Here is a 20,217-nt window from a genome sequence, read left to right as displayed (position 1 = left end):
ATGCAGCCTCTACTACTACTACTAGAGGGACGCCACGGACAGCAGCGCCGCCCCTAGCAGTCATCCTTAATTAAAAACAGTTAAATACATCTTGTCCTGCAAGGGGGGGAAAACAAACCATAAAAAGGGGGTTTCATAGGCGACACGAGCCAATCACCCAGAAATAGATTTTTTCCTTCGTCAAAATCCCTTTTCTGGGCTCAGCTCGTGTCGGCCTATGAAAGAGTACCAGAGAAACAGACAAGATGTGAAAAAAGGAAACAATGAAAAACAATTTAAAATGATGGATATAATATAAGTAAATCAATTACAGCATACAAATTAAGCACTTAAACTAACTTATATTAAACAGCAAATAATAGAAGCGTTAGTAATCTTAAAGTACTTAAAAGGTAATTACAGTAAATTACAGAGATGCATGTAAAATAAGGAAAAAAGGAGATTTACTTAACAAAATTATAAAATATACAAACTCATGTGTTCCTACCCTAGCACAAAAATAAGGGTAGGAACACTGAAATCCATCATCAATACAAATATTCTAAGATATATCCAAACACACCTTGTGACTGAAGTTCATCATAAGTACAAAATTGTGAATATATACAAACATATTGTGTCCTACCCTAGCATAAAAATAAGGGTAGGTACACTGAAGTACATTAATTAACATACAAGTGTGGATGTCCCTAGCAAAAAAATAAGGGACAATCCACTATATGATACAACGGCTAAGGCTATGATGTTGAGTAGCCTGACGATAGGGTGAGGCATGTTGGCTGATGTAAGGTAGAAAGGAGACCTGGATCTATACTACAACTACTAAGCAGTATCAGGGGAAACTATGTTTCCCGCTGCTACTGCTGAAAACTTAAAGATTCCAGGACTTTAAATAATGCCGTTTAAAGACTGTCGGGGATTTCCATCCAGTATACTTTCTAAGATCCTCAAAGTTCATATGTTGGAAATAATTAATTGGGTGGCTACTCCCCTGATATCAATGTGCTTTTGGGAATGACTCAGGGTTGGCTTGTTTAATGAAGAAAAGGATTTGCTGTCTAATGCCTTTAACTGATAAAGTACCACCTTTTCTCTCATGAAGAGAGCACCTGAGGATCTAGAAGAAGTACGAGATAGAAAGGCTCTAAGAGTTGATACTGGGCAGAGAGAAGGATCCTGTGGAAGTGGGATAACCTTCCAAGGAGCCCACCTTGCAAGAGGATCTTCATTTTTGGCTAAAAAGCTACGATCCGGAGCAAGTAGAACTTCTCCTGATGGAGGAATTTCCACATGACCCGCATCTCTGGATAGAGCCGACAGTTCTGAAATTCTAGCTCCTGAGGCTAGGCTTAATAAGAATAATGTCTTCCTCAGGAGCATTATGAATGTACAAGAAGAGTTGTCAGTATCTGAAGCTAGTTTGAGGACATCATTTAAGAACCATGAAACTGTAGTAGGCCTCTGAGAAGGTCTAAGTCTAGCACAGGCGTTTAGGGAATAGATGTGCAAATAAAGCTTCCAGTCAAATCTATCTGAAAACCTACTTGAAAGATTTTCTTCAAAGCCGATTTATGAGTGGTAATCGTGCTAGCTGCTAAACCTTTTTCAAACAAGGGATCTGAAAAAGGATATGGCCAAATTAACTGTCATGGTTGTAGTGTTCGATTCTCTCAAGAAAGATGCTAATTTTTTAACAGCTGAGTCATATTGGTCTAATGGTTGACTCTCTCTTATCTGTTCTAGGAAGAGAATATTCTGTGGATCATGTCAGCATCTTTATTAGCCGCAAACTTCATGAAGTCCATAAAGTTAGGGTCTGGAGAGTTCCTGAGGAAGCGAACACAGTCCTCATTTGTACTGATTGTGATAGTTTTGGGATTGGGGATCCGTTGACGTCGGAGACCCAATTCCAAAAGAAGAGGATACCAGTTGCTCTTGGGCCAGTCCGGTGCAATCAGAGCTACTATCCCTTTGAAAGACCTTAGTTTGTCTAGGACTTTCAAGAGAAGATTCACTGGAGGAAAAAACATAAATTCTCCTCCACTGATTCCAATCCAACGACAGGGCGTCCGTGGCATAAGCCAGAGGGGGTCCAGGTTGGGGCCACATAGCAAGGGAGCTTGTGGTTCGCTTGTGAGGCGAAGAGATCCACTTGGAGACCTGGACTCTCCGGCTCACCCACTGGAATGACCCGACGTCCAGAGACCACTCTGATTCCAGAGGAACTGACCTCCGGGGACACGGGCGTCTGCTATCACATTTCTTACCTCCTGCCAGGTGAGTGGCAGACAGATGCCCCATTTGTGTTTGTTTGCTAATGCAAAGATGGCTATCATGACAGTTCGGTTTCATGCTTGGATTTGGACCCTCCTCTGTTGATGCAATGAACTACCACTGCACTGTCCAAAACTAGCCTTAGATGAGACTTCTTCGGGGGAAGCAGTCTCTTCAGAGTAAGAAATACTGCCATTGCTTCCAACACGTTTATGTGGAGCTGGCGAAATTGAACTGACCAAGTCCCCTGAACCTGTTTGAACTGAGAGTATCCCCCCCACCCGACAGGTATGCATCCGTGTGAATGGTTAACACTGGAGGGGATATTGAAGGGGTACTTTCTTGGCTAAGTTCTTTACTTTTGACCAAGGCCGTAGTTGGTTGCGGAGGATCTGAGGAATAACTGACAACTTGTCTCGATATTTGGAGTTTGCTTTTGACCGCCAAATTCGATTTATATCTTTCAGCCTTGCTTTCAGAAGGATATCTGTCACCGAAGCAAACTGAAGAGACCCTAGGATTCTCTCCTGGTTTCTTCTTGACGTTTGTTTGCATTTGAGAAATTGCCTGACAGATTTTGCTATTTCCTTCCGTTTGACACTGGAATTGATAGATTGTGGGAAGACAAATCCCATTGGATTCCTAGCCACTGAAAACGAGATTCCGGAGTAAGTCTGGATTTCGTTTTGTTTATCTGGAACCACCCCAGATGTTCCAGAAAGTGAACTACCTTTTTGGTAGCTTTGAGACATTCCTCGACTGTTGGTGCCCAGATCAACCAATCGTCGAGGTATGCCGCTACCATGATTCCCTGAGCTCTCAATTGTTGTACAACCACTTCTGCTATCTTTGTGAATACCCTGGGGGCTACATTCAGACCGAAGGGCATCACTTTGAATGAGAATGTCTGATTTCCTAGCCTGAATCCTAGGAATGGGCGGAAGTGCCTGGCTATAGGGATATGATAGTATGCGTCTGTAAGATCGATGGAGCATGTGACGGCTCCACGCGGAAGTAAGGTCCTTACTTGCGAGAGGGTAAGCATCTTGAACTTGTCGCAGCGAATGAAAGAGTTTAGCTTTGACAAGTCTAAGATTACCCTTCTTTTTGTTGAGCCTTTCTTTGGCACGCTGAATAAGCGACCTTGAAATTTTAGATGTTTGACTCTCGCAATAGCTCCTTTTCTGAAGGAGTTCTTCCGCGTAATCTATTCAATTCCTTTGACGGTATCTGATGAAATGATTTGATTGGAGGAGGATCTTTGATCCAACTCCAGCCTAATCCTTTGGACACTATGCTCTGTCGCCAATTGGCTGAACCCCCACCTGTGGCGGAAGAGGAACAGCCTCCCTCCCCCTACCTGGGAGCCTCATTGCTGGTGGGCGGGTTGGCCACCACGCCCTCCTCTGAACTGTCTACGTCCTCGTACCCCTTCCTGCGCCACGCTGACGAAAGTAACCTCTCGCCCTACCTCTCGGTTGAGAGTAGCCTTGAGCCTCATATGAAGGGTTGAAAGGCCGGCGAGATAGCGTAGGAAGTGGATGGTTGAGATTGCTGGGCACCAGGAGGATAGGTTGGTTCTGCTTAGAGGTGGACAGGTTGTCCCTGTTGGGTAACTGGGACTGCCTGCAACACATTGTTGCTGCTGCTGGAGTTTTTTATATGGCTGGAACCTCTTACCAGCCTTCTTTGGTTTCTTGCCAGCAGTGGGAACGGATTCCTGTTTCCTCTTTGAGGAAATACCCCACCTAGCTCTAAGGCTCTGGTTGAGTCTAGCAGCTTCCGTGGTGTACCTCGTTCACTGCGGACTCTGGGAAGAGATCCGCTCCCCACATGCTTGCAGCCAAGAGTCTGTTAGGCTCATGCCTGATGGTGCACTCTTGTAAGACATGCTTCCGGCAGTTCCTCCTAGCCTGGAAGAAGTCAAAGGCGTCCGTTAGAACCGTCTGAAACTGAGATTTCGCCAGAATCTTGAACAGCGGTTCCGTAGCGTATGAAAGGGCAGCCATTTTTTCTGTGATGATGAGGGAATTGAGGGACCTGCCAAACCTAGTCGCGCATCGAACTCTGCCTGGATTAGGGAATCCGGCAGCCTAGGTAATTTTCTCACCGAACTGGTCCATGGCGCAGTCCGGTTTGAGTTTACCCAGCGTAAACGTAGCTGGCAGGTTCTCCACAATTCTCCGAAGGCCGGGAAGAGCGGAGAAGTAGACTCCGCCTCCCTCAACTGTGGAATGGGCTCATCCTTGAGGACTGCCTGAAGGGACTTCACCACTAATTTCGTGGCGAACGGAAGAGAAACCTCCTCTTCCGTCGCGAAAATAGTGAAGGGACTCTTGTAGGCCTGGAGTTTTGTGTTTGTACACTCCCAGTCCTCAAGGCAGTGAACCCATTCCCGCTGGGCGTGATCTCTACTATAAAGGACTGACTCCTTCGAGATCTTGTCTTCCCTCGTCAGAGCCGTTGGCGTCAGCCTAGCGTATCCGATGAAAGGCTTGCGGTCAGACCCGGAGGGTAAAACTCGAAGTCCTCAATCCTTCGAGTTCCACACTCCGAGATAGAGATCATTCCGTCTTTAAATGGAGCGTAGGCAGCTACTCTCCATGGTTCTCCATAGAGAAAGCTGGCAAGGAGTCTATGACGGGAGTTGAAGAATCCCCGTGCTAGATGCTGGGGAGACTGGGGGAGGAGCCTGAGCTAGCCCAGCTACTCGGTCCTCATTTTCTCTCATTCTGTTAGAGAGATCTTGGATTGACTGTCCAGATTGAGACAGAGTGTTTGATAATTGCGCAAACATCTGCTCAAACCGCGGTCCCCAGTGCGGAGATTTGTGAGCCTACTAGCACGCCCACCTGTTCCATCACCCCTGCTGAGAAATAGAGGGATCAAAGGTGCTGGTGTCTTGCTACTCCTACCGGCGTAGCCGGAGTGGAAGCAGTGGAGGCGGGAGGAGGCAGTGACTCGGCGGGAGCGCGAGCCTTCTCCTTCGAAGCCTTGCTTCTGGAGCTCTTTGATTGGGAAGAGCTCGGCTTTGCCTTCACCGCATCGGCATATGAAGTCGACGACTTCTTAGCCGCAGAAGACGAAGACGACTTCCTAGAAGTCGACTTAGCTAGAGTCTTCGGTTCTCTCTTTCCCTTCTCCTTAGGAGGTACAGAGAGAGCGGGAGGGCGAATAGGGACCTCAGATCCCGTAAAGCCTTGGAAAGAAGCAGAAGAAGAAGGGACAGGAGAAGATCCAGGAGCGCCCAAGGAAAGACCTTGTGCGCCCGACATACCTACCTCAACCAACAAATTCTCCCCACCTACCGCCATAGGCTCAGGTTAAGGTCCAGGGCAGCGACGTCCGGGACCGACTCCTGGGAGGCTACGACCCCAAATGACTGCTGGAGTCTTGCTGGATGGAGGCTATCAGCGGGGCAGCGGACAAGGGGTCAACATAACCCGTCGACTTGCCCGCGGGGAAGATCTGGACGGCCAGCTTCCTGTCCAAAATGTAGGGCTGGCCCTTGGCGGCGTTCTTCCCGAAGCCGCCCACCCACGCTTTCAGGGTGGCGAGGGCGACTTCCCTCACACCGGAAGCCTGAAAGAAAGGTGAGATTAGCTGCCAATAGTGGAATGGGATTAACAAACTTACGACTAGAAGTTGTTAGTAAAATAATAAGTAAGCCTATAATGGACTTACCCCATCTCCCAGCTGACCGACCAGGTCGTAGCAGATGGCGCAGGCTTCGGGGTGCCAGACGATCGTCTCGTTGACGACGTGGCACAGGGGCGTGAGACCTGCATTCATCGTGTCCACAGGGGTCGAACAGCGTCGCGTTACACGCTGGGACCTGGCAGTTGGTAGCCTGTAAGTGAAAAAGTACATGAGTACCAAGTAAACACTTACAGCCTAACATAATGCTCCGCTGGTGCCGGAGCGATAAAGTTAGATTAAACCAGAGCCCGCCAAAATACGTGTGGTAACCAGGTTGGAATATAGGCTATGGTTTCCGCCGATGGCGGAAGCGCAAAAGGCAACCACTAGAGTGGTGGTAATGGAAACCACGACGGAAAATGGCGGGGATGGTTGATAAAAATAATAAATAATAACACACAATTCATTGTAAAATACTGAATAATTAGGGTATATCCTTAAAATAACAATAATAAAACAAGCTCTCTCCGCCCGTCTACTAGAAGAGTGCGTAGGTAAGGGGTAAGCTCCCTTCCGGTAGCGGGGGAGAGATATAAGGATATAGTAGGCAAGCAACCGACCACTCATAGTACCACCCCGTCCGCTAGCGGAGCCAGTACCTATAACCAAAGGTGCCCCGGCTGCGACGGAAGGCTCCTTTCGTATCGTAACGGGAGGAGGCTGAGCAACTGGGGAGGGGGAGAGGAAGGTCTCGGCGAAACACGGCGGGAGCGAGAAAGGAGGGAGGGATGGCCTACTCCTCCCCGCCTCACCAACTACCCGCATGGAGACCCGGTACCTCATAGTCGCCCTATACCCCCGCAGGAGGAACCCCTGGTCACCTCCGAAAGGATGAGAGAAGGTGATAGAGGTTGTCATAACAACCAAGGGGTCCCCCAGCTCCTCCCTATATCAGAAAGGGAGGGAAGGGGCAGGGTAAGGTGCTATGGAACACGTGACCGCAAGTGGCCTAGGCCGCGAGCAACACAACCGTGGTAGGGCCACGTGAACCAAGCTGTACCAATACACGGAACAAGCACCTAGGCTAGCCTAACACCCTAAATAAAAATTATACACCGAAAGGTGGAAGAGACACTTTTAGTAAAAGAGAAAGAAGCCCAGGAGGAGGCAGACTGTTCCAAGAAACAGCAGCCTACTCGGAGCCAGCGATAGCCGATGTAGAGCAAGAGCCGGGATGCTGGGCCAGAAAAATAATAATAATAGCCCTAAATACCAAGCTAAGAGAATGGTAGGAGGGCTGAACTAGCTAAAACTCGATGTAAAACAATGAACGTGATAAAGAAAGCCCATAAGTATAAGAAGTCCCAGTATGGAGGACCGGGAATTCTTACGAGGCGGCATGGCCGCCACGAGACAACCGGGGAACCGTATATGACCTATTAAGAGGAAAATACTGGTACCCCGAAGATAAAACTGTGGTAAAATATTATTCTTATGAGTTACTTAACTTAGCCGTGGCAATTGCAGAGCGTTCCATCGTAGATAGTACGAGTAAAATCCAAAAAAGTAAGAGCACAAGAAAATGGCGACTTGTCGCAAGTGCTAAAAATTAAGGATGACCGCTAGGGCGCTGCTGTCCGTGGCGTCCCTCTAGTAGTAGTAGTAGAGGCTGCATCGCCCGTTGGTATCAGCTCTCTCTTGGGGGGATTCTGATAGGAAGTTCTAATTGGTGTTTGTCTCGTGGTAGTGTTCCACACTCGCCCCTATTATCATACCGACACTTCTTTTTAAGAGTGAGCGAGTCAGTTTTACTGACATTTTCTTAATTTTGTTTTCTCTGGTAATTTTAGGATAATTTTACCTAGAAAGAATGATATTAAGGATACTTTCATAGGCCGACGAGCTGAGCCCAGAAAATCGATTTGTAAGACGAATTATCGTAACTTGAACACTACAGCTACCCGTACACTGTATAAAACCTTATACGTAATATCTTTACATACTCGAGACACCCAAAGGATTAGTTACGTTTTTTTCACTTTACAGTACTATAGAATTTACAGTACTACTGTACAGTAAATTCTATAGTACACACTATACTGCACAAATATAATTTTACTTTTTGCGCCATCGTGGGATTACAGCGCCGTTTGACTGGTCTGGGGTGCTGTTAACTGGTCTAGTATTCCGAAAGAAGGTGTGCGGTAGCCGTAGGTTTTAAGATCACTTAGCGTCGAAAATCACTTAGCGTCTGCGTCCAGGAACGGAAACCCTGCCGCTAACCAAGGGCTGCTGTAGTTGTCGATGGTGTCTCGCTAGGCGGCAGCAACATGAGCCAAAGGAGTGGAGACCAAGAGGAGGAGGAGGGACCACCAGGGGAGCTGGAGCAGGAAGACTAGCAGCTATGAAAAGTAACATTAGGCCTTTCAAGGAGGGATACCCCGCAGGCGTAGGGATGCCTACACAGCCGCCATCTTGTGCAAATCCCTATCTTTAACAAAAGGGCAAGATGGAGTAGCCTCCTCTCTCCTGGGAGGGAAATTACCTTCCACGAGAAAGGGGCAAACGTTATACAAAACCACCCTGCACAACTGCCAAAATGTCCAAAGATGAATCAATGGAAGAAAAGGAAGGTGATGGGGCGACAATGGAAGACAAAGCAGAAGTCACAATTCTGGAAGAAGGGGAAGCACCATTGCCTACTTAGGAAGGTGTGAATCCTTCACAAAGAAGGTCAAGTAGCCATCCTACAGGACTCCCTATACTTGTAGAAACTCTTCCACCGAGACGCAGACCAGGAACGACATTCCGGGCAAGGTTATCGGCGATGTGGTTTTACGGCACTTGTCTAGCACCATAAAATCGGTGATTTATGGCGCCATAACGGGTCGAGTTCCAGTTACCGACACCATAAGGGTTCTTATGGCATCCCATAAGGGTGCTTATGGGGCCAATAACCGGTTATCGGGGCCATAAGTGCTTATGGTGCCATAAATTGCCAAGTTTCAGCAGTTAATGGCAGTTTTTGCTCATTGGCACAACCTTGGAAACGGAACCCTTGCTGATAACCGGGGACTGCCTGTACAAAAATTGGAATGGCACCTACTGCAAGTGGAATGGGGGTCGATCAAAGAAAACGCAAAAAACCTCGAACAAGGAAATCCTTGGACTTCCGGACATACACATTGACGGGTGCTTGACTTCTTGGCTGAATCTGTAATAACACACAACAAGCACACACACTCAAAAGCACAAAGAAATCACATGCTAAACAAAGTAACTGACTTGGGAAGAAGCACACACGCGAGCATCCACACTCCAAAGCGATTGAAGAAAGACTAGTGTGTCACAGGGTTCCAAGCGTGGTTGGTGACCAGCCTCCACCTCGTATATGTATGAGTTGCCAGATGCCACAGACTCCTTGCATTACAATCTTTGATTGTTTTTAACCAGTTTCCAACTGGCACTAGAAGATTATCCTATTGTTAAGACCGAAGGTTTGTTCCATGTATGAATGAATGAATGATTGGAAGTTTTCTGGCATCCTGACATCGAAGGTCATTGACGCCGAGTTCCATGTATGAACAATTTTATTTTCCTTATATGTATAATGTTTTAATAATTTATTAATGATTAATTAAACATGAAATAAAGACACTTAAAAGGCACTCTAGCATGTGTTACAGTTCTCTCTATGCTGGATATGTGCCAATTTGATATTGATAATACAGTACGTAGTAGTACATATACTGCTAATGGTAATTCTTGAATAGATACTTCTGATAATTCTACTAATGATGAAGCAATGGAGAAATTATAAATGTAAAAAAGTAATGTAAGCAAAAATGTTTGAAAACATTACTATTTCACATTCTTAGTTTTTCCATTGATTCATTAACCATTTAAAAAAAAGGAAAATTAGCAATCTAAAAGTACAGTATGAAAAAAATCACTGACTTAGGAGCACGGATATAAATTGTTATTGCAATACTCCCAACCATTAAAAAATACAAATTACAGAATATGACTAGTCCTAGAGTTAAGCCTTTAGACTTTTTACCCCTATATTACTGTGACTCCAAGTAAAACGTGCAATATTATACTTCACCTTTTCAACAGCAGTGGCACCAAGGGCTTTTGCTGCTTCGATTGAACCTGCATATGGCCATTTTCCTGAACCATCATCTGTAAAGCAAAACGTATTTAAAATAATTAAGCAGAACCTTATACTAAACAAACAACATTCTCTAACCTGTCTTTGTGATCAACAAAAATCTTCAAATACCTATGTATAATCAAAATTATATTGAGTAAGAAAGCTAAGAACAAAAAGGTTTTGAGAATTCCACAATAAAAGGATAAAAACACTTGACAGGTATAAGTTAACCAGACAACTACCCAAAATTCCTCTATCTCACAGGGCTCATCCAAAATATTAGCTGTCTGAAAAGACAGAGATCCTACTGAAGAGATGAGAGCTCCTTACAAATACTGAATCATTAAAAGAGATTGCAGATTCTGACAAATGGGAATTGTTTCTAAGACTTTCCCATCATTTGTTAAATGGAATCAAGATTAGTCATACTAATTAATTTCTACAGTTAATACTGTAAAACATTCTCAACACAACAAAACAAGATCCCATGAGCAAACACAATTGCCTGTGAATTAAAGAGGATACTTCTACTTCTACAAAGATATTACTCCTATATATATCTTCCTTTTGGTGCTAATGACTCCAGGTTTAATCTGCTTTAAATTGTCACCAGCTTCTTCATGCCAAGATAATAATAAGGATTAGTTTTTCCAGACCTCTGAGTCTTATATGGACTTTTCTTGGGCTGGTTGTCAGAAATTCATCTTGAGAAAAAAAAATCTTTTTAATTCAAGACTTTATTTAAAAAAGCGGTTTTATTTAGAAAAGTTAAGCTAATGTTATTAAGTGTAAAACCTTTGGTTTCACCAAGAATATTTTTCATCGATGAATTTAAAAAATAAATGTCTTTGTTGGGTCCAATTTCCACATTCGATAAGTAAATGTACATTAATGGGATTTGACATCTATTACATTTCATTGGGTCCATATGCGGTGCTGACATTAAGTAACCATGCGAGAATCTAGTGTCTCCTGTACAGAGTCTTGTTAGGATTACTTCTTTTGATCTTTCTTTTTATGAAGATGACTTCCATACATACACTTCAGGTTTTAAAGTTTTGAGCTCATTTGCGGGCCTTAAAACCGCAGAGGCTCAAGAGCCACTTTAAAAACGAGAAAAATGCCACTAAAATTTATCAACAATAACTCCACTTCTGAGAAACATATTGATTTCAACCAAGTACCATATGAAAGGCCTGCCCTTCAGAATCTTTTGACCCAAAAATTAAAAAATGTGTGGTACGCAAGAATATGAAATGTCCCCCCCCCTCACCCCTTCAGTTTGTGTAAAAAAATGAAGCAAATGCTTTAGGCATACATTAACAGTGTTACCTGAAGTCAATACACCTTCTATTAGTTACAAGACCAACATTATTACAGCAACAATATCGATAAAAATAACAATACATAATAGTAATAATAGTAATATCATAATTATCATATGTATTATAACAATACATAATAGTAATAATAGTAATATCATAATTATCATATTTATTATCATTAATAATAACAATAATAATGAAAATGGATGAAGGAGGTGAAGAGGCACAGTGTACTGTAAAAAAAAAAAAAATAGTGGAAATACTGTTATAGTGAGAATTCTGCACACTTACTAATACTATACAACAATCACGGCCAGACAAGTGTGTTTTGGAATGACTGACTGGGACTCATACAGGAGACACGCTTCTTATGGGGATACAGTAGTACCTCGTACTTCGAACTTAATCCGTTCCAGGAGGCTGTTCGAAGTACGATTTGTTTGAAATATGAAACAAATATCATGAGAAATAAAGGGAATCAGGGTAATTCGTTCCAGCCAACCCAAAAAGTCATCCTTTTCACATTTTTTCTATTATTACTGTGTTCAAAAGTTAAATTAAGAGAGTAAAGCAATGAAACAGTGCATGAAATAAAATTTTCAAAATTTTATTTGTTCTGTGTACGATTTACTAACTGTTTGGTGAAAATGGCGCCAGCCAGCTGGGGGATGGAGGGAGGAGAGATGGGAACCCTTTAAACAAATCGAATTGGTTGCAGTATGCAAAGGTTAATAATAAAATCAATTTTATTCACAAATTAGGTACAAAGATAATCAAAGGAATCAATAGTGAGAGAGAGAGAGAGAGAGAGAGAGAGAGAGAGAGAGAGAGAGAGAGAGAGAGAGAGAGAGAGAGAGTAATCAGCATGTTTATAATTGGATATTAAGTGCACGAAAGAGATTATTTATGCCACAACACATCAACTTCCAGATGGAAAACGGCAGACTTTTGAAACAAACATGAGGACTTTGCAAACAAATAAGTAATAAGTCAAGAATGCAAGAAAAGGAAAGATATAAAATAACTTTTCACAAGTGAGCCATTTAAACAAATAATCGAAGGCATGCAGAGGCTGAAAGCAGCACCAGTTTGTTTATTACAAAGCTTACTTACTTTTACAGTAAAAAACCATAAAAAGCAATTGTCACTAGACTGGTATTTTACCATGACAAAAATCAAAGTGATTTGGGCAGATCAAGTGTAAATGAAAGAAATGGTCGAATAATCATCCCAGCCCAGCTGATAAGTCAGTGGGAAGCAGAGCCGTTCTCTCTCTCTCTCTCTCTCTCTCTCTCTCTCTCTCTCTCTCTCTCTCTCTCTCTCTCTCTCTCTCTCTCTCTCAGCGCACCGAACACTGACTCGAGCAAGCTTTTTCTTCTTTTTTTACTGTATTGCATTTGATTGTTTTCATGTTTTATCATTATATTAAATCTATTGTGAAATAACATTTTATTTTTTATGGGAATTGGTACTGCTTTTACGTACATAATAAGTAAAAGATTTTACTGTCTATTCTCTCCTCAACAATACCACGGCGCACGATAACTTAAAATCATTTATTCATTATTCCTTAAAAATATAAACGCTGCATCCCTCTACCTCAAGTTAGCTGTGTATTACTGCAATGACGAATGATTTTGTTAATCATTTATGCTAAATTTTACTGCGAAAAGGTTTGTTCTTTCATTTACTATTTTGTTAATAGTATTGTTCAACTAGACCATCTCACTTGGCGCACCAAACACTGGCTCAATTAAGATTTTTTTTTTTTGTATTGCATTTGATTGTTTTCATATTCTATCATTATGTTAAATTTATTGGGAAATTTCCCTTTTTATGCGAGTCGTTATTGCTTTTACATACATACAACAATACTTTAACTCTTTCCTCTCCTCTCCTCAACATATCAATGCTCTCTCATTCAGTCTCAAGTCAGCTGGGCGTTACATCACAGCGGTTACGTGCAATTTTATACATCTTTTATGCTAAATGTCATATTTAAAGCTAAATTTTATATTAAATGCTTTATACTTATATTTATTTTGTCAAATATGGTTATCATTAAACTATATACAGGCAGTCCCCGGGTTAGGACGGGTTCGGCTTACGACATTCCAAGGTTAAGGCGCTTTTCAATTATATGACAGAAGAAATATGACACCAAAAATGCAAAATAATCAATATTTGTCAAGGTTTTTTGGATGAAAAATGCAATAAGGATCCAGTTTATATGGTTTTGATTGCACCCAAAGCATTAAAAGTACAGTTTTCTTAGGATTTTTGACGATGTTCCGGCTTACGACGATTTTCGGCTTACAACGAGTCTCAAGAATGGAACCCACGTCGTAACCCGAGGACTGCCTGTATTGTAAATGAAAAAAAAATTAAATACAGTTTAACATGTAAGACCCAGTAGGCAGTCAATTACAATTGTATAAACTAGAAAATCTGTCAGTTTGAAGTAGAAGCATTTGTTCGACAAATGAGACAAAATTTCATAAAAAATTTTGTTCAAAAAACAGAAAGTTCAACATAAAAAACGTTCAACAAACAAGGTACCACTGTATTTTCTGATTGGGCGAGAGACGCCTACGTGGCAAGCACGTGCACTCAAATTGGTTCACTCCCTCAGAAAGCACATAAGCCTCTGTGGTTTATAAGCACCGCGCCACTTGCTTCAAGTGACAACTCTGGACATGTAAGTTCATCATTTCCTATGCTTGTACAGTAATTTTGACCATAAAGACAGCAGATACCAGTGTTGCAAACGTCACAGCCAGAGAGAGGGAGAATTGACAATTCTGCCAATATGTATAATACTGTTTTGGTGGTGGTGGCACTTGAACCCCAGTGGTTTTTAGGCCCTCATTTGTGGTTAGTATTAAGGGGGCCGGCCAGCTAATGCCATTCTTTAAGGACATGACTTTAATATTCATACCACTTAATAAGGTGACTTGGGACATCTCCAAACTGCATATGATTTTCGCCTCTGACCTTCGGTTTTGAGACGCCAGGGCGATTTATCCCTAAAACAACCATTTTTCAAATTCTATCTCCTCCCTGGATATTTAATATTAACCTTTAAACGGCGAAGCGGTAAAAAAAAAAATGTCTCCCGTGTGCCGGAGGTGTTTCAGAGTGAGCGCGGAAGCGGAAAAAATATTTTTTTTCAAAAAATCACAGCTCGCTTAGTTTTCAAGATTAAGAGTTCATTTTTGGCTCCTTTTTTTGTCATTGGCTGAAGTTTAGTATGCAACGATCAAAAATGAAAAAAATTATCATTATCATATATAAATAATGCGATATATGATAGCGCAAAAACGAAATTTCATATATAATTGTATTCAAATCGCGCTGTGCGCAAACCGGTTAAAGGTAACAAGTTACTTCTTTTTTCGTTGTAATGTACACTAAAATGCGTCATTTTGGTATATAACACATTGTAAAACGATAAAAGCAACACAGAGAAAATATTATCACAAAATAATGCATGAATTCGTAACGCGCGGACGTAAACAAATATTTTTTTCAAAAATTCACCATAAATCTAAATATTGTCCTAGAGACTTCCAATTTCTTTCAAAATGAAGACAAATGATTGAATATTACTATACTGTAAGAGTATTAGCTTACAAATGCAGTTTTCGACCATATCTGACAAGTTAAAGTTGACCGAATGTCTATTTTTTTTATATATATATATTTTATATGCAATTACTTCAGAAATAAGAAAAGCTACAACCTTCAAATATTTTTCGTTTTATTCTACATGAAATTGCGCACATTTTCATATATAAAATGAAGCAAATATTCCGAGAATGGGACGTACGCATTTCGGAGATTTGTGGCGGAGAATCCGCGCGCAGAGGGAAGGAAAGTTTTTTTTAAATTTTTTTTTTTTTAAATTCACCATAAATCTAAATATTGTGCTAGAGACTTCAAATTTGTTTCAAGATGAAGATAAATGACTGAATATTACTAGACTGTAAGAGTTTTAGCTTACAATTGCGTTTTTCGACCATTTCGGTAGAGTCAAAGTTGACCGAACGTGGTTTTTTTTCTATTTATCGTGATTTATATGCAAATATTTCAAAAATGAGAAAAGCTACAACCTTCAATTACTTTCTATTGTATTCTACATGAAATTGCGCACATTTTCATATATAAAACTTTATGTAACGGCTAATTTAAAATGGTGCAAACATTACCACAATCGCACGTATGATTTTTTCGGAAGAGTTACCGCGCGGGCGTAAAGAAAATGCTATTTTGTTCATAAATTCAACATAAATCGAAATATTGTGCTAGAGACTTCCACTTTGTTGCAAAATGAAGGCAAATGCTTGAATATTACTAGAATATAAGCGTTTTAGCTTACAATTGCGTTTTTCTACCATTTCGGTAGAGTCAAAGTTGACCGAAGGTTGAAAATTTGTCACTTATCATTTTTTATATGAAAATATTTCAAAATTGATAAAAGCTACAACCATGGGTTATTTTTAGTTGTATTGTGCATGAAATTGTGCACATTTCCATATATAAAACTTTATGTAACGGCTAATTTTAAAATGGTGCAAACATTACCACAATCGCATGTATGATTTTTTTCGGAAGAGTTACCGCACGGACGTAAGGAAAAAGTTTTTTCATAAATTCACCATAAATCGAAATATTGTGCTAGAGACTTTCAATTAGTTGCAAATTAAGGTAAATGATTGAATATTACTAAAATATAAGAGTTTTAGCTTACAAGTGCATTTTTTGACCATTTCGGTAGAGTCAAAGTTGACCGAAGGTTGAAATTTTGGCACTTATCGTTATTTATATAAAAATATCTCAAAACTGATAAAAGCTACAATCATGAGTATTTTTTGTTGTATTCTACATAAAAATGCGCATATTTTCATATGTAATACGTACTCCATGTAACGGCTAATTTAAAATGGTACAAAAATTATGTCAAAGTGACGAAATAATTTCCGAGATATATCACAGATACTTTTTAGTGCGGCAAGAAAGAAATTCGCGCTTGCGCGCCTGCGTAACGATTGTAAACAAAACAACACCTCGATCCGTGAACTCCCAGCATCCCCCAAGGCGCGTGATTCAAAAGTTTTCGGCTGGTAGGCCAATAAGTATTTTTCCGCGAATTTAAAAAAAAAAAAAAAATTTGAGTCGACGTATAGTACGTCCATTCGGCATACGGGAGACATTTTGACTCGACGTTTAATACGTCCATTCGGCGTTTAAGGGTTAAGACCTGGGATTACTACCATATATAGACCTGATGTAGACCTCCAATTGAATGAGGAGTTTTTTTTTCTGACCTCCAATCAAATGAGGAGTTTTTTTCCTAAGTCATTTTTTTGCTAGACATGAATTTTACATTATGGTAAAAAATAAACCCTATAAATTAGGAAAACAAAATTTCTAAAAAGAAAAGACGAAACAAAACTTGGAAAAAAGGGCTTCATTTGATTGTTCTATAATGTCTTTCTGAGTTATATACCAAATTCCAATGTTATAGCTTTAAAACTAAGTGAGAAGATAGATTTTGAAGATCAATAACTATAGTTTTGAGATACTGGCGTTCAAAGTTTTTCTTTGTTTTTTTATAACGACAATATTAATAAATAATGATTATTATGAATGTATATTTCTTTTTTGTGTATTAATAAACTAAAACTATTTTATTTATCATAATTTAATCATAAACGATGATCCCTTTGCTCATATATCGTAGCTTGGGGCACTGCGTCAGGCAAGACGGGGCACTCCTTCCTACGCAATTCTCTCTCTCTCCTTCATTAACTCAGCTTATTCCAGCGAATTTTCTTCTTCTGTATGTTAGCTAGATGTTTTCCTAGTATTTTCCGTTTTGGCATGATGAAATTCTTGCCGAAACAAAAATAAACAAACATAAATGCAAAAGGTGAAATTCAAAGTTGTACTCTCTTTTTACAAAGACAATGTTAATAAATCATGATTATTATGAATTTCATATTCCTTTTTGGGTATTAATAAACCAAAACTATGTTATTTATCATAAATTAAGATCCCTTTTCCCAAAGATCGTAGCCTGGGGGACAGTGTGACATGTGTGACATGTACTACACAACTCTCCCTCTTTCTCTTCACTAACTATGCTAATATTGCATATATTATGATATTCTGTAATCATATTAGAGCAAATTTTCTTCGTCTTTATGTTAGTAAAATGTTTTCCTTGTCTTTTCCTCATTGGCATGATGAAATTCTTCCCAAAACAGAGAAACATATGTAAAAGCAAGCGAATGTCACAAGGTGAAACTCGAACATGTAGACTACTTGAAGTCTGTGCTCGCACTGAATCATGGTTCAATTTGATAGTCCCCTCTGCGACCCACAGAATCTCTACAGATGCCATTTCTCACAATTACTTTGACAATACGTTTTATCAAAATTTACAATAACAGAAGAAATATTGCATTTTCTTGTACGGATGAATGTTTTAGGCTTATTGAATTATGTTTACTAATTACCCTGTAACTACGAAAGTATGAGGAATTTTGAAGAAATATTTCGTATACGTATTCTCAATTGCCATATGAAGCTCCATGAATTTTTTCATAACTTTGCATTTTTCGCCCTATACCCCAATATATAAGGGTTCCAGCCGGCCCCGTTAATGGTGCAATCAAACCTCAGTTTTCGTACGCCTCTCTTTTCATACATTTTGGTTTTCAGACTTTTTTTCTACAAAATTTTGCCTCAGTTATCATACGTTTTCTCGGTTTTTGTATTCTCAGAAACGTTCCATCCGGGGCCCAGCACATGGGCCCCATAACGAGTGCCCAAACAAAGTATCCCATAATTTTTTTTTTGTGACCGCTTTTGTGTTCTTTGTTTTTGTGCTTTTTGTGCTTTTTCATTCAAGTGCACCTGCTAAATAAGCCATCATGAGGCCAAAGAAAGGTGATAAACACTATAGGATTTAATAAAGAAATCGTAGCAAAGTGTTGGGGGAAGTTGCATGCCGATCTAAGTGAAAAATCCTTACAACCAGTGGTGCTGTTAGTGAATTTAAGGCCAGCAGAGGCTGACTTGAAAAATTCAGAAAATGAATGAGCATATATAATTTGCCTACTTTAGGGATTAACAACATGTTTGCAAAGTGGAATAATATAAAGAAGTTTTTGGAGAATTATCATCCCAACAAAGAAGCGGTAATCTGTCTCTCCGACATGTTTAAAGACAATGTCGTGTTTAACTTTAGGCAAATTTTAACGCCAGAAACCAATGTCTCTGGACAGTTTTGTTGTGTGATAGGGGTCCAGTATCTCTCAAGCTGGTCCTAGTACCTGCAGAAAATGAAGTGGGGAAGTATCCTTGATACCTGAAGTCCTTCTGGAGAGAGATTCCACTTCCAAACAATAATCTCTCCTCCTCTCCCTCCCCCCTTCTTCTATGTCTTTCACATGCTAACATGCTAACAAGTGTTTTCCATAAGGTAAGAATGATGTTAAATGTTCATGTATTCGTTTCATTAGTCATTTATATTTATTTCTCATTGTTTTCTGCATGTAAAACTGTGTTTATTCCCTATAAAATGTACTTTTTGTTAGGAATTATTGTTTCGGTTTTCATTACGTTTTGGTTTTCGTGGAAGGTTCTAGAACAGATTATGTACAAAAACCGAGGTTCCACTGTATATTTATACAAGCAGAAGGGAGATGTCATGGATTGTGTTATCTACAGGGGAATTAAACTAACAGAGCATGGATTGAAAGTTTTAGAGAGGATACTGGATGAGAGATTAGGAGAGATTGTAAAGATCGGGAAACAGCAGTATGGATTCATGAGAGGAAGAGGGACAGTGGAGGCCATCTTCATAGTAACACAGCTACAGGAAAAGAGGCTAGAGGGAAACCAGCAGCTCTATTTTGCATTTATAGACCTTGAGAAAGCCTACGATAAAATCCCAAGAGAAGTGATGTTTTGGTGTTCCTCAAGTCCCAGAAAAGTTGGTTAGGTTGTTTGAGATGATATATCATAGAATGAGCACAAAAGTAATAAAAGCAGTTGGGGAACAGAAAACTTTCAAAGTTAGTGCTGGATTACACCAGGGGTCAACATTAAGCCCATTTTTGTTTGTGCTGGTCACGGATGTGTTAAGTGAAGAGATCAGGAATGAAGAGCTGTGGGAGTTGTTGTACGCCAATGATCTGGTGCTTACTGCTGAAAATGAGGAAGGCCTACAGAGAAGGGTTGGAGAGTGACAGGAGTCTTTAGAGAGGGGCGGCTTAATTAAAGGTGAATGTGAATAAAACAGATGTTTATGTGAGCAGTAGGGAAGATAGAGGCAGAACAGTAATGCAAGAAAGAAGAGGCTCGATTACAAAACTGGTGGAAAAGTTTAAATACTTAGGATCTACTTTAAGCTGCATGGGGGAAGTGGAGAGAGGTAGCTGGAGTAGTATGTGATAAGAAAATGCTAATCAAGCTAAAAGTCAAGATCTATGGTACAGTGATAGACTAATGTTAATGTATGGATCAGAAAGGTGGACTATGGGAATATCGCTGCTTGAGAGACTGGAAAATAACAAAATTAGAAGGGTAGGCTTAGTAAAGATTACAGAGGTAATAAGAGAGTCACACGTGAGGTGGTATGGGCATGTGCTGAGGATGGATGACGAGGAGGGAGTGAAGAGGGCTTGGGAGGAACCTGTTAGAGGAAGAAGGTTGAGAGGGAGACAGAGAATTAGATGAGAAGATGAAGTGGAGGAAGATATGGAGAGAAGAGGATTGGTGGAGGATGATGCATTTGATAGAAGGCAGTGGAGA

This window comes from Macrobrachium nipponense, chromosome 1 (assembly GCF_015104395.2).
Source record: "Macrobrachium nipponense isolate FS-2020 chromosome 1, ASM1510439v2, whole genome shotgun sequence".
NCBI classification, from domain to species: Eukaryota; Metazoa; Arthropoda; class Malacostraca; order Decapoda; family Palaemonidae; genus Macrobrachium; species Macrobrachium nipponense.
Note: the sequence above shows the minus strand (reverse complement) of the source record.